The 14,766-nt window shown below is 38.5% G+C and overlaps 1 pseudogene; it reads right to left on the bottom strand.

Moving 5' to 3' along the window:
- Positions 1–5,381: 5,381 nt before the first annotated feature.
- The window catches only part of LOC109261379 (protein shisa-9-like), a 72,667-nt pseudogene continuing 63,282 nt past the window's right edge, over positions 5,382–14,766 (bottom strand).

The following is a 14,766-nucleotide window of genomic DNA, read 5'->3' as shown; positions in this document are numbered from 1 at the left end:
TCTTCAAAATTACTTTGGCTATTCGGGGTCTTTTGTGGTTCCATATGAATTCTAGGATTGCTCGTTCTAGCTTTGAGAAGAATGCTGGTGCAATTTTGATTGGGATTGCATTGAATGAGTAGATAGCTTTGGGTAGTATTGACATTTTAACAATATTCATTCTTCCAATCCATGAGCACAGAATGTTTTTCCATTTCTTTATGTCTTCTTCAATTTCCTTCATAAGCTTTCTATAGTTTTCAGCATACAGATCTTTTACATCTTTGGTTAGGTTTATCCCTAGGTATTTTATGCTTCTTGGTGCAACTGTGAATGGGATCAGTTTCTTATTTATCTTTCTGTTGCTTCATTATTAGTGTATAGAATGCAACTGATTTCTGTACATTGATTTTGTATCGTGCAACTTTGCTGAATTCATGTATCAGTTCTAGCAGACTTTTGGTGGAGTCCATTGGGTTTTCCAAGTATAGTATCATGTCATCTGCAAACAGTGAAACCTTGACTTCATCTTTGCCAATTTTGGTGCCTTTTATTTCCTTTTGTTGTCTGATTGCTGATGCCAGAACTTCCAACACTATGTTAAACAACAGCGGTGAGAGTGGACATCCCTGTCATGTTCCTGATCTCAGAGAGAAAGCTATCAGTTTTTCCCCATTGAGGATGCTATTAGGTGTGGGCTTTTCATAAATGGCTTTTATGATGTTTAAGTATGTTCCTTCTATCCCGACTTTCTCAAGGGTTTTTATTAAGAAAGGATGTTGAATTTTGTCAAATGCTTTTTTGCATTGATTGACAGGATCATATGGTTCATATCTTTTCTTTTATTAATGTGATGTATCACATTGATTGATTTGCGAATGCTGAACCAGCCCTGCATCCCAGGAATGAATCCCGCTTGATCATGGTGAATAAATCTTTTTATATGCTGTTGAATCTTATTTCTAGTATCTTAATGAGAATTTTTGCATCCATATTCATCAGGGATATTGGCCTGTAGTTGTCTTTTATTCCTGGGTCTCTGTCTGGTTTAGGAATCAAAGTTCTTGGCTTCATAGAATGAGTCTGGAAATTTTCCTTCCCTTTCTATTTTTAGGAATAGCTTGAGAAAGATAGGTATTATCTCTGCTTTAAATGTCTGGTAGAATTCCCCTGGGAAGCCATCTGGTCCTGGACTCTTATTTGTTGGGAGATTTTTGATAACTGATTCAATTTCTTCGCTGGTATGGGTCTGTTCAAGTTTTCTATTTATTCCTGTTTGAGTTTTGGGAGTGTGTGGGTGCTTAGGAATTTGTCCATTTCTTCCGGGTTTTCCAGCTTGCTGGCATATAATTTTTTTTCCAATATATGAAATTTATTGTCAAATAGGTTTCCATACAACACCCAGTGTTCATCCCAAAAGGTGCCCTCCTCAATACCCATCACCCACCCTCCCCTCCCTCCCACCCCCATCAACCCTCAGTTTGTTCTAAGTTTTTAAGAGTCTCTTATGCTTTGGCTCTCCCCCACTCTAATCTCTTTTTTTTTTTTTTCCTTCCCCTCCTCCATGGGTTTCTTTTAAGTTTCTCAGGATCCACATAAGAGTGAAAACATATGGTACCTGTCTTTCTCTCTATGGCTTATTTCATTTAGCATCACACTCTCCAGTTCCATCCACGTTGCTACAAAGGGCCATATTTTGTTCTTTCTCATTGCCCTGTAGTACTCCATTGTGTATATGAACCACAATTTCTTTATCCATTCATCAGTTGATGGACATTTAGGCTCTTTCCATAATTTGGAAATTGTTGAGAGTGCTGCTATAAACATTGGGGTACAAGTGCCCCTATGCATCAGTACTCCTGTATCCCTTGGGTAAATTCCTAGCAGTGCTATTGCTGGGTCATAGGGTAGGTCTATTTTTAATTTTTTGAGGAACCTCCACACTGCTTTCCAGAGTGGCTGCACCAATTTGCATTCCCACCAACAGTGCAAGAGGGTTCCCGTTTCTCCACATCCTTGCCAGCATCTATAGTCTCCTGATTTGTTCTTTTTGGCCACTCTGACTGGCGTGAGGTGATATCTGAGTATGGTTTTGATTTGTATTTCCCTAATGAGGAGCGACGTTGAGCATCTTTTCGTGTGCCTGTTGGCCATCCGGATGTCTTCTTTAGAGAAGTGTCTATTCATGTTTTCTGCCCATTTCTTCACTGGGTTATTTGTTTTTCAGGTGTGGAGTTTGGTGAGCTCTTAATAGATTTTGGATACTAGCCCTTTGTCTGATATGTCATTTGTAAATATCTTTTCCCATTCCATTGGTTGCCTTTTAGTTTTGTTGGTTGTTTCCTTTGCTGTGCAGAAGCTTTTTATCTTCATAAGGTCCCAGTAGTTCATTTTTGCTTTTAATTCTTACCTTGCCTTTGGGGGATGTGTCAAGTAAGAAATTGCTACGACTGAGGTCAGAGAGGTCTTTTCCTGCTTTCTCCTCTAGGGTTTGGATGGTTTCCTGTCTCACATTCAGGTCCTTTATCCATTTTGAGTTTATTTTTGTGAATGGTGTGAGAAAGTGGTCTAGTTTCATCCTTCTGCATGTTGCTGTCCAGTTCTCCCAGCACCATTTGTTAAAGAGACTGTCTCTTTTCCACTGGATATTCCTTCCTGCTTTGTCAAAGATTAGTTGTCCATACTTTTGTGGGTCTAGTTATGGGGTTTCTATTCTATTCCATTGGTCTATGTGTCTGTTTTTGTGCCAATACCATGCTGTCTTGATGATTACAGCTTTGTAGTAGAGGCTAAAGTCTGGGATTGTGATGCCTCCTGCTTTGGTCTTCTTCTTCAAAATTACTTTAGCTATTGGGGGCCTTTGGTGGTTCCATATGAATTTTAGAATTGCTTGTTCTAGTTTCAAGAAGAATGCTGGTGCAATTTTGATTGGGATTGCATTGAATGTGTAGATAACTTTGGGTAGTATTGACATTTTGACAATATTTATTCTTCCAATCCATGAGCACTGAATGTTTTCCCATTGCTTTGTATCTTCTTCAATTACCTTCATAAGCTTTCTATAGTTTTCAGCATACAGATCTTTTACATCTCTGGTTAGATTTATTCCTAGGTATTTTATGCTTCTTGGTGCAATTGTGAATGGGATCAGTTTCTTTATTTGTCTTTCTGTTGCTTCATTGTTAGTGTATAAGAATGCAACTGATTTCTGTACATTGATTTTGTATCCTGCAACTTTGCTGAATTCATGAGTCAGTTCTAGCAGACTTTTGGTGGAGTCTATTGGATTTTCCATGTATAATATCATGTCATCTGCAAAAAGCGAAAGCTTGACTTCATCTTTGCCAATTTTGATGCCTTTGAGTTCCTTTTGTTGTCTGATTGCTGATGCCAGAACTTCCAGCACTATGTTAAACAACAGCGGTGAGAGTGGACATCCCTGTCGTGTTCCTGATCTCAGGGGGAAAGTTCTCAGTTTTTCCCCATTGAGGATGATGTTAGCTGTGGGCTTTTCATAAATGGCTTTTATGATGTTTAAGTATGTTCCTTCTATCCTTTCTCAAGGGTTTTTATTAAGAAAGGGTGCTGGATTTTGTCAAAGGCCTTTTCTGCATCGATTGACAGGATCATATGGTTCTTCTCTTTTTTTTTGTTAATGTGATGTATCACATTGATTTGCGAATGTTGAACCAGCCCTGCATCCCAGGAATGAATCCCACTTGATCATGGTGAATAATTCTTTTTATATGCTGTTGAATTCGATTTGCTAGTATCTTATTGAGAATTTTTGCATCCATATTCATCAGGGATATTGGCCTGTGGTTGTCTTTTTTTGCTGGGCCTCTGTCTGGCTTAGGAATCAAAGTAATACTGGCTTCATAGAATGAGTCTGGAAGTTTTCCTTCCCTTTCTATTTCTTGGAATAGCTTGAGAAGGATAGGTATTATCTCTGCTTTAAACGTCTGGTAGAACTCCCCTGGGAAGCCACCTGGCCCTGGACTCTTATTTGTTGGGAGATTTTTGATAACCGATTCAATTTCTTCGCTGGTTATGGGTCTGTTCAAGCTTTCTGTTTCCTCCTGATTGAGTTTTGGAAGCGTGTGGGTGTTTAGGAATTTGTCCATTTCTTCCAGGTTTTCCAGCTTGTTGGCATATAATTTTTCATAGTATTCCCTGATAATTGCTTGTCTTTCTGAGGGATTGCTCGTAACAATTCCATTTTCATTCATGATTTCATCTATTTGGGTCATCTCCCTTTTCTTTTTGAGAAGCATGGCTAGAGGTTTATCAATTTTGTTTATTTTTTCAAAAAAACAACTCTTGGTTTCATTGATCTGCTCTACAGTTTTTTTAGATTCTGTATTGTTTATTTCTGGTCTGATCTTTATTATTTCTCTTCTTCTGCTGGGTTTGGGGTGTCTTTGCTGCTCTGCTTCTATTTCCTTTAGGTGTGCTGTTAGATTTTGTATTTGGGATTTTTCTTGTTTCTTGAGATAGGCCTGGATTGCAATGTATTTTCCTCTCAGGACTGCCTTCGCTGCATCTCAAATCACTTTAAAATCTTAGAGGTTCAACTGTCTGCTTACATTCACCATCTCTTCTTGCATGTTGTCCACTTTTTTCATTATCTGCATTATCATAGGAATGGAAGTGGTTTTAAGTTCCCAGGATGATAATTCCTACATCTCTGCCATAGGAAGTGTAATTCTAATGCTTGCTATCTGTGTTCAAACTGTGTGGTTTTTACTTTACTATGCCTTGTAAGTTGTGTTGAAAGGCAAACGTTATGTGCTGGTAAAGGAACTGAGGTAAATAGGACATGAGTGTGAGGTTTTTCTATTTATCTGGCTAGGGGTTAGTCTGAATTTACTCCCAGGTGAGACAGGAAGGCGAGAGCCCTGGAGTTGAGTATTTTCCCTCACCTGTATTGCTTACTCTTTGGGAAATCCCCAGTTAGGCTCTTCGTTCCTCTTGAGGGCAGATCTTTTCTGGAAGAACAGAATACTTTGGAATTTATTTCTAAATGAGTATTTGCCCCTCTCCCTGCCACTGTAGAAAACTTGCCTTCACACAGAAACACAAATATTAAGTATTTGGTGTGTTCATATTCCTTTTCACTTCCCCGCCTGTGGGGCTGGGTGACAAGGGACAGGGAAGCTCAGAGGTTCCTAAGTGGCTTTTTGATAGCATGATGATATTCTAATATCCTGGCAAGAGTTTAGGGCTGGCCTCAGCCTCTCATCATCCTTTAAAACTTTAGAATGGGGAAATATGTTAATGGTGTCAAAACCGGGTCATGCCTAGATTTGATTGAGCTAGAATTTATCAGGAGAACTGAGGTCTGCAGAGCTCTTTTTGCTCTTTTTTTAAACATCAACTGTTATTTCTGTTGTTGCTTGTGCTTTAGCTCTAGCCGTGTTTTATTCTTTTTCTCATTTGGTGGCTTTTATTTTGTTTGTAGTAGTCTGGAAAAAATCATGGCACCTGATGTGCTATAACCCTGTATGAATTCAGCAGACAGACAACTCCATGTAATATTTCAGAAGAGCTTTCTAGAGAATAAAAGAGGCATATCTTAGCTCAAAGGTTTTGCCCACCCTTCCTCTGTCCCTCCCTCCCTCCCTTCCTTCCTGTTTCTTTATTTCAGGATTTCAAAATAATCCTAGTTCTAAACTTCAGTGTGGATACTGGATTTAAAAAAAAATAAGTCATGTTACTTCACAATTTCTGTTAAAGAGCACAACGTAAATAGCTTTTTTTTTTTAACAGAAAATTTGTTTATGTTAAATGAACAAATTTTCTGTTAAAAAAAAAAAGCTATTTACGTTGTGCTCTTTAACAGAAATTGTGAAGTAACATGACTTATTTTTTTTTAAATCCAGTATCCACACTGAAGTTTAGAACTAGGATTATTTTGAAATCCTGAAATAAAGAAACAGGAAGGAAGGGAGGGAGGGAGGGACAGAGGAAGGGTGGGCAAAACCTTTGAGCTAAGATATGCCTCTTTTATTCTCTAGAAAGCTCTTCTGAAATATTACATGGAGTTGTCTGTCTGCTGAATTCATACAGGGTTATAGCACATCAGGTGCCATGATTTTTTCCAGACTACTACAAACAAAATAAAAGCCACCAAATGAGAAAAAGAATAAAACACGGCTAGAGCTAAAGCACAAGCAACAACAGAAATAACAGTTGATGTTTAAAAAAAGAGCAAAAAGAGCTCTGCAGACCTCAGTTCTCCTGATAAATTCTAGCTCAATCAAATCTAGGCATGACCCGGTTTTGACACCATTAACATATTTCCCCATTCTAAAGTTTTAAAGGATGATGAGAGGCTGAGGCCAGCCCTAAACTCTTGCCAGGATATTAGAATATCATCATGCTATCAAAAAGCCACTTAGGAACCTCTGAGCTTCCCTGTCCCTTGTCACCCAGCCCCACAGGCGGGGAAGTGAAAAGGAATATGAACACACCAAATACTTAATATTTGTGTTTCTGTGTGAAGGCAAGTTTTCTACAGTGGCAGGGAGAGGGGCAAATACTCATTTAGAAATAAATTCCAAAGTATTCTGTTCTTCCAGAAAAGATCTGCCCTCAAGAGGAACGAAGAGCCTAACTGGGGATTTCCCAAAGAGTAAGCAATACAGGTGAGGGAAAATACTCAACTCCAGGGCTCTCGCCTTCCTGTCTCACCTGGGAGTAAATTCAGACTAACCCCTAGCCAGATAAATAGAAAAACCTCACACTCATGTCCTATTTACCTCAGTTCCTTTACCAGCACATAACGTTTGCCTTTCAACACAACTTACAAGGCATAGTAAAGTAAAAACCACACAGTTTGAACACAGATAGCAAGCATTAGAATTACACTTCCTATGGCAGAGATGTAGGAATTATCATCCTGGGAACTTAAAACCACTTCCATTCCTATGATAATGCAGATAATGAAAAAAGTGGACAACATGCAAGAAGAGATGGTGAATGTAAGCAGACAGTTGAACCTCTAAGATTTTAAAGTGATTTGAGATGCAGCGAAGGCAGTCCTGAGAGGAAAATACATTGCAATCCAGGCCTATCTCAAGAAACAAGAAAAATCCCAAATACAAAATCTAACAGCACACCTAAAGGAAATAGAAGCAGAGCAGCAAAGACACCCCAAACCCAGCAGAAGAAGAGAAATAATAAAGATCAGACCAGAAATAAACAATACAGAATCTAAAAAAACTGTAGAGCAGATCAATGAAACCAAGAGTTGTTTTTTTGAAAAAATAAACAAAATTGATAAACCTCTAGCCATGCTTCTCAAAAAGAAAAGGGAGATGACCCAAATAGATGAAATCATGAATGAAAATGGAATTGTTACGAGCAATCCCTCAGAAAGACAAGCAATTATCAGGGAATACTATGAAAAATTATATGCCAACAAGCTGGAAAACCTGGAAGAAATGGACAAATTCCTAAACACCCACACGCTTCCAAAACTCAATCAGGAGGAAACAGAAAGCTTGAACAGACCCATAACCAGCGAAGAAATTGAATCGGTTATCAAAAATCTCCCAACAAATAAGAGTCCAGGGCCAGGTGGCTTCCCAGGGGAGTTCTACCAGACGTTTAAAGCAGAGATAATACCTATCCTTCTCAAGCTATTCCAAGAAATAGAAAGGGAAGGAAAACTTCCAGACTCATTCTATGAAGCCAGTATTACTTTGATTCCTAAGCCAGACAGAGGCCCAGCAAAAAAAGACAACCACAGGCCAATATCCCTGATGAATATGGATGCAAAAATTCTCAATAAGATACTAGCAAATCGAATTCAACAGCATATAAAAAGAATTATTCACCATGATCAAGTGGGATTCATTCCTGGGATGCAGGGCTGGTTCAACATTCGCAAATCAATGTGATACATCACATTAACAAAAAAAAAGAGAAGAACCATATGATCCTGTCAATCGATGCAGAAAAGGCCTTTGACAAAATCCAGCACCCTTTCTTAATAAAAACCCTTGAGAAAGGATAGAAGGAACATACTTAAACATCATAAAAGCCATTTATGAAAAGCCCACAGCTAACATCATCCTCAATGGGGAAAAACTGAGAACTTTCCCCCTGAGATCAGGAACACGACAGGGATGTCCACTCTCACCGCTGTTGTTTAACATAGTGCTGGAAGTTCTGGCATCAGCAATCAGACAACAAAAGGAACTCAAAGGCATCAAAATTGGCAAAGATGAAGTCAAGCTTTCGCTTTTTGCAGATGACATGATATTATACATGGAAAATCCAATAGACTCCACCAAAAGTCTGCTAGAACTGACTCATGAATTCAGCAAAGTTGCAGGATACAAAATCAATGTACAGAAATCAGTTGCATTCTTATACACTAACAATGAAGCAACAGAAAGACAAATAAAGAAACTGATCCCATTCACAATTGCACCAAGAAGCATAAAATACCTAGGAATAAATCTAACCAGAGATGTAAAAGATCTGTATGCTGAAAACTATAGAAAGCTTATGAAGGTAATTGAAGAAGATACAAAGCAATGGGAAAACATTCAGTGCTCATGGATTGGAAGAATAAATATTGTCAAAATGTCAATACTACCCAAAGTTATCTACACATTCAATGCAATCCCAATCAAAATTGCACCAGCATTCTTCTTGAAACTAGAACAAGCAATTCTAAAATTCATATGGAACCACCAAAGGCCCCCAATAGCTAAAGTAATTTTGAAGAAGAAGACCAAAGCAGGAGGCATCACAATCCCAGACTTTAGCCTCTACTACAAAGCTGTAATCATCAAGACAGCATGGTATTGGCACAAAAACAGACACATAGACCAATGGAATAGAATAGAAACCCCATAACTAGACCCACAAAAGTATGGACAACTAATCTTTGACAAAGCAGGAAGGAATATCCAGTGGAAAAAAGACAGTCTCTTTAACAAATGGTGCTGGGAGAACTGGACAGCAACATGCAGAAGGATGAAACTAGACCACTTTCTCACACCATTCACAAAAATAAACTCAAAATGGATAAAGGACCTGAATGTGAGACAGGAAACCATCCAAACCCTAGAGGAGAAAGCAGGAAAAGACCTCTCTGACCTCAGTCGTAGCAATTTCTTACTTGACACATCCCCCAAAGGCAAGGTAAGAATTAAAAGCAAAAATGAACTACTGGGACCTTATGAAGATAAAAAGCTTCTGCACAGCAAAGGAAACAACCAACAAAACTAAAAGGCAACCAATGGAATGGGAAAAGATATTTGCAAATGACATATCGGACAAAGGGCTAGTATCCAAAATCTATTAAGAGCTCACCAAGCTCCACACCCGAAAAACAAATAATCCAGTGAAGAAATGGGCAGGAACCATGAACAGACGCTTCTCTAAAGAAGACATCAGATGGCCAACAGGCACACGAAAAGATGCTCAACGTCGCTCCTCATCAGGGAAATAAAAATCAAAACCACACTCAGATATCACCTCACGCCAGTCAGAGTGGCCAAAATGAACAAATCAGGAGACTATAGATGCTGGCGAGGATGTGGAGAAACAGGAACCCTCTTGCACTGTTGGTGGAATGCAAACTAGTGCAGCCTCTCTGGAAAGCAGTGTGGAGGTTCCTCAAAAAATTGAAAATAGACCTACCCTATGACCCAGCAGTAGCACTGCTAGGAATTTACCCAAGGGATACAGGAGTTACTGATGCATAGGGGAACTTGTACCCCAATGTTTATAGCAGCACTCTCAACAATAGCCAAATTGTGGAAAAAGCCTAAATGTCCATCAACCGTTGAATGGATAAAGAAATTGTGGTTTATATACACAATGGAGTACTACGTGGCAATGAGAAAGGATGAAATATGGCCCTTTGTAGCAACGTGGATGCTACGTGAAATAAGCCATACAGAGAAAGACAGATACCATATGTTTTCACTCTCATGTGGATCCTGAGAAACGTAACAGAAACCCATGGGGGAGGGGAAGGAAAAAAAAAAGAGGTTTGAGTGGGAGAGAGCCAAAGCATTAAGAGACCTTAAAAACTGAGAACAAACTGAGGTTTGATGGGGGTGGGAGGGAGGGGAGGGGAGGTGATGGGCACTGAAGAGGGCATCTTTTGGGATGAGCACTGGGTGTTGTGTGGAAACCAATTTGACAATAAGTTATATGTATTTAAAAAATAAATAAATAAAGAGATTTGAGATATCCAGAGCACCGTAACAGAAATAAAAAATGCCTTTGATGGGTTAAGAGACTCAACATAGCTGAGGAAAGAATCCTTGAGCCTAAAGAAATGCCAGTAGTACCTTCCAAAAAGGAAACACAAAGAAAATAATTAAAAATATGGCACAGAAAACCCAAGACCAGTGGGATAATTGCAAAATGTGTAACACACACATTTTAGGAATACCAGGACAATGGAGAAGAGATATTTGAAGCAATAATGACTGAGGATTTTCCAAAATAAATAGTAGTCACCAAATCACAGATCCAGGATGCTCAAAAAATCAAAAGTAGGACAAATACCCAAGACAAACATACAAACCACTAACAACAACAAAAACCCCACCAACTACACTTAATATATAAGATTCAACTACGGATAATTAAAACAGCTTTGGAAATCTAGAGCAGGGGTTGGGGGTGTAAGGAGAGAGGGGAGCAACAACACCTTACCCAAGAGGAACAAGGATAAGAAATACCTGAGACTTCTTTTCATAAACCACATAATCAAGAAGAATGGAATATTTCAAGTGTTAAAAGAAACATCAAACTATCTGTAGCCAGTGAAATTATCCTTCAAACACACTACAGAGTAAGGAAAATTGTCAGGGATAATGACTGGCATTACTTCAATGGTAAAAAAAAGTCAGTTCTCCAAAAAGACGCAACAATTTCCAATGTGCATGCATTAACAACCGATGTGTCAAGATACACAAGGCCAACACTGACAGAACTGCTGGTAGAAAGAGCTGAATCCATTACTACAGCTGGAGAATTCAAATACCCTCTATCAGACACCAACAGATCCAGCATACAGACATTTAGTAAGATCACAGATGACCTGAACAGCATCACCAATCAACTTGATCCATTACCATCTGTAGAATACTTCATCCAACAGAAGATTATACGTTCCTGTCAAGCTCACATAGAACATTCACTGAGGTAGGCCATATTTGCGATCATAAGATACATCTGAACAACCACAATAAAAGAAATCATAGGAAGTATGTTCTCAGACCACGGATGAATCAAATTAGACCTCACAAACAGAAAGATTGCTGGAAAATGACAAAAACATTGTAGATTAAATAAGCTTCTAAAGAACGCATGGGTTAGAGGGGAGGTTGGTGGGGGGATGGGCAAAAGAGGTGAAGGAGATCAAGAGTACACTTATGGTGATGAGCACTGAGAAATGTAAAGAATTGCAGAATCATAATGCACACCTGAATCTAATATTACATTGTATGTACATTATACTTGAACTTAAAAAATATATGGATCAAAGAAGACATTCCTACAGAAATTTTTAACTAGTTCAATCTAAATGATAGTGAAAATTGAACAGATTAGAGGGAAATTTGTAATACTGAGTGCATATAAAGGTACAGTGAGCATAAAATTTTCTGCTTATTTATGATTTTAAAAATATAAGGTACTTTAGTATACTCACAGCAAGTACAGTTCTCCAGAGGCGAATTAGAAATGCACAAATTCCCAGGGAGGCTGTAATAATGTCATGTTTCCACAGAATTCCAAACACATCAGAGCCAAGAGAGAAATGGTAGGCTAAAATATAGAGAAGCTGAAATAATACTGGAAACAACAAGGAATCCATCAAAAACATTTACAATATATCTGTCACAAAGAATCATCTTTACAAACCCTCAACCAATCTCCAGGAGGCTTTCAATTGCTTCCTCAAAGGAGGAGGACAGCTTAGAAAGGAGCAGGAGCAAACTTTTGGGAGTGATGGAGTGTGTTTACTCTTTTACCGTGGTGATAGCTTCATTACTCCTTACATATGTCAAATGTCAACAAATCATTTCCTTTAAAAAGATGTTATTGTACATAAATTACACCACACTAAAACTATAGGAAAACTATAACAGGCAACATTTAGGGATTTTATTTTGCTGACAAAAACATTCCAAACACTTTCTTTTTTTTTTTTTTTAATTTTTTTTACATTTATTTATTTTTGAGAGACAGAGAGACAGAGCGTGAGCAGGGGAGGGGCAGAGAGAGAGGGAGACACAGACTCTGAAGTAGGCTCCAGGATGTGAGCTGTCAGCACAGAGCCCGATGTGGGGCTTGAACCCACGAACCGTGAGATCATGACCTGAGCCGAAGTTGGATGCTCAACCGACTGAGCCACCCAGGCGCCAGCCCCCCCCCAAATACTTTCTAAATAGTTAACTTAAAAATTTATAAACAAATTTAAAATAGAAAAATACATAATGTTAAATATATGGTAGATAAGAAGTCAATGACTTCTATCGTACATTCATAAAGTACCTAAATAAGCTCCTTTGGAATATCTCCAAAAATATGCCCAAAATTTATGGAAAAATGGGAGAAAGTAACAATAAAAAATGTACTAGAGATACAAATGAGAATGTTATATAGATAGATGTTTACAGATAGGGACATAACTGAGAGAGATCGGTAGTCACTATTATAAATATGGGACTATTATTCCAAAAAGAATGTACTTCTTTTTCGCTTCCTAAACACATTGACGTTTCTTTTTAATGCTTACTTGGATACCAAATCACAGCCCAAAATGTCAGATTTCTGAAGTAAATAAAGATCTGATGATATCTATGAGATTTTAGATTCAAGATTTCCTTGAATACACTTGTCAAACAGCGAATGAAAGGAATTCACGTTCCTATTTCACAGTATTGCACCTAAATCAATCAATAACAACTATGAAAATTAATTTATGAAAAGAATACAAAAGTCCTGGATATGGTCATCAAAACAAAAGAACACATATCATTTCACAAAAACTAGACTTACCAGTATTTTAGGAGCAAATACATGCACAATGCAATTCACACGAATTCACATACGAAGCTTTAATTTTGTGCAACTGAACCTTTCTATAAAGTAGCCTCCACAATGTATACCATTTGTTTCTTCAGCTCTCAGAACTGAGGTCACTAAAATGCGTGCTGGTGGGAAACATACACCATCTTTGAGTGGCCACTGTCTGCAAGAGAGCAGGGGCTGTCAGCACAATGATCAGATGCACCAAAGATGGGCCATATTGATATGAATATAAACCATCCTCAGTCTTGAAACATCTGGTACACTTGAAACATCTGGCAGCTGTCTAGCTGCTAATATTAGTAACTGATTCCTTTTTTTAAAAAAAATTGTCAAGTTAGATAACATACTTCCGTGATTCATCGCTTACATACAACACCAGTGCTCATCCCAACAAGTGCCCTCCTCAATGCCCATCACTCATTTTCCCCCTCTCCCCACCCCCCACATCAACCCTCAGTTTTTTTCTCCATATTCAAGAATCTCTTATGGTTTGCCTCCCTCTCTGAAACTATTTTTTCCCCTTTCCCTTCCCCCATGGTCTTCTGTTAAGTTTCTCAAGTTCCGCATGTGAGTGAAAGCATATGATGTCTTTCTCTGATTATACCCTCCAATTCCATCCATGTTGTTGCAAATGGCAGGATTTCATTCTTTCTTATTGCCAAGTAGTATTCCATTATATATTTAACCCACATCTTTATCCGTTGATCAGTTGATGGACATTTGGGCTCTTTCCATAATTTGGGTATTGTTGAAAGCATTGCTATAAACAGTGGGATACATGTGCCCCTATGAATCAGCTCTCCTGTATCCGTTGGATAAATTCCTAGTAGCGCTACTGCAGGGTCATAGGGTGGTTCTATTTTTAGTTTTTTGAGGAACCTCCACACTATCTTCCAGAGCGACTGCACCAGTTTGCATTCCCACTGACAATGCAAGGGGGTTCCTGTTTCTCCACATTCTCGCCAACATCTCTTGTTTCCTGAGTTGTTAACTTTAGCCACTCTGACTGGTGTGTGGTATCTCAATGTGATTTTGATTTGTATATCCCTGATGATGAGTGATGTTGAACATCTTTTCATGTGTCTGTCGGCCATACGGATGTCTTCTTTGGAAAAGTGTCTATTCATGTCTTCTGCCCATTTCTTCACTAGATTACTTCTTTTTGGGTATTGAGGTTGGTAAGTTCTTTATAGATTTTGGATATTAACCCTTTATCTGTCATTTGCAAATATCTTCTCCCATTCCATCAGTTGCCTTTTAGTTTTGTTGATTGTTTCCTTTGCAGTGCAGAAGGTTTTTATCTTGATGAGGCCCCAATTGTTCATTTTTGCTCTTATTTCCCTTGCCTTCATAGACGTGTGGAGCAAGAAATTGCTGCAGCTGAGGTCAAAGAGGTTGTTGCCTGTTTTCTCCTCTATGGTTTTGATGGTTTCCTGTCTAACATTTAGGTATTTCATTCATTTTTAGTTTATTTTTGTGTATTGTGTAAGAAAGTGGTCCAGTTTCATTCTTCTGCATGTTACTGTCCAGTAACATGTCCGTGTTACTCTTCACTGTGTTCTCATAGACAATGGCCATGACCAGGGGCAGGCGGAAAATGCAAGAAAAGTTAGTTTATGGAAAACTCAGAGATAAGGTAGGGAAAGAGAGCTAAACTCACCTATGAGATGCAGCACAGGTACAGGAGAAAAAATCTAATAAAGACGACCAAGA

Source organism: Panthera pardus, unplaced genomic scaffold (genome assembly GCF_024362965.1).
Source record: "Panthera pardus isolate Hobbes unplaced genomic scaffold, ASM2436296v1 HiC_scaffold_8, whole genome shotgun sequence".
Taxonomy (NCBI): Eukaryota; Metazoa; Chordata; class Mammalia; order Carnivora; family Felidae; genus Panthera; species Panthera pardus.
This window is presented reverse-complemented; position numbering and strand designations above follow the sequence as displayed.